Here is a 521-nt window from a genome sequence, read left to right as displayed (position 1 = left end):
AGCCCTCAAGGCAGATCTGAACAAGGTGTGGGTCAGGGAGTTTCTCTCTCCTGCCAGTGCACAGCCTGGAAGGGACAGCAGGAAGGCCAAGGGTTGTTTTTTGCTGTGCTCAGTGGCTTTTGCTCTTGTCCCCTGTGGTATGGCATGATGCCACTGTTTCTAAGAAGGAGCTAGTCTGAGGTAGGACTGCAAAGGCAGGTCCTCCTGGCAGTCACATTTTTCCTTCTGCCTCACACACCAGCACTGATTATATTCTGCCAGGGATCCTTTGGGGCTGCACTACCAGTGTCAGACACTTGTGCCAGCAGAATGTACCTCCCTCCCCCAGGCTGCCATGGTGGGTGTGTGTTGGGGTTTTTTAGGAGCTCCCCTTTTGCTTTAAGGAATTTTCCCCCATGCATGTTGTCAGAGGACATTGATGGGTACCTTTACTCTCCCCTCCCCACACTCCCTCTCATTGCAGTGTGGGCACAATGCCTACAGCCACGAGATCCTGGGCGTGCTGGGCGAGCTGGCCCACA

The sequence above is a fragment of the Acanthisitta chloris genome, unplaced genomic scaffold, assembly GCF_000695815.1.
Source record: "Acanthisitta chloris isolate BGI_N310 unplaced genomic scaffold, ASM69581v1 scaffold35771, whole genome shotgun sequence".
Taxonomy (NCBI): Eukaryota; Metazoa; Chordata; class Aves; order Passeriformes; family Acanthisittidae; genus Acanthisitta; species Acanthisitta chloris.
This window is presented reverse-complemented; position numbering follows the sequence as displayed.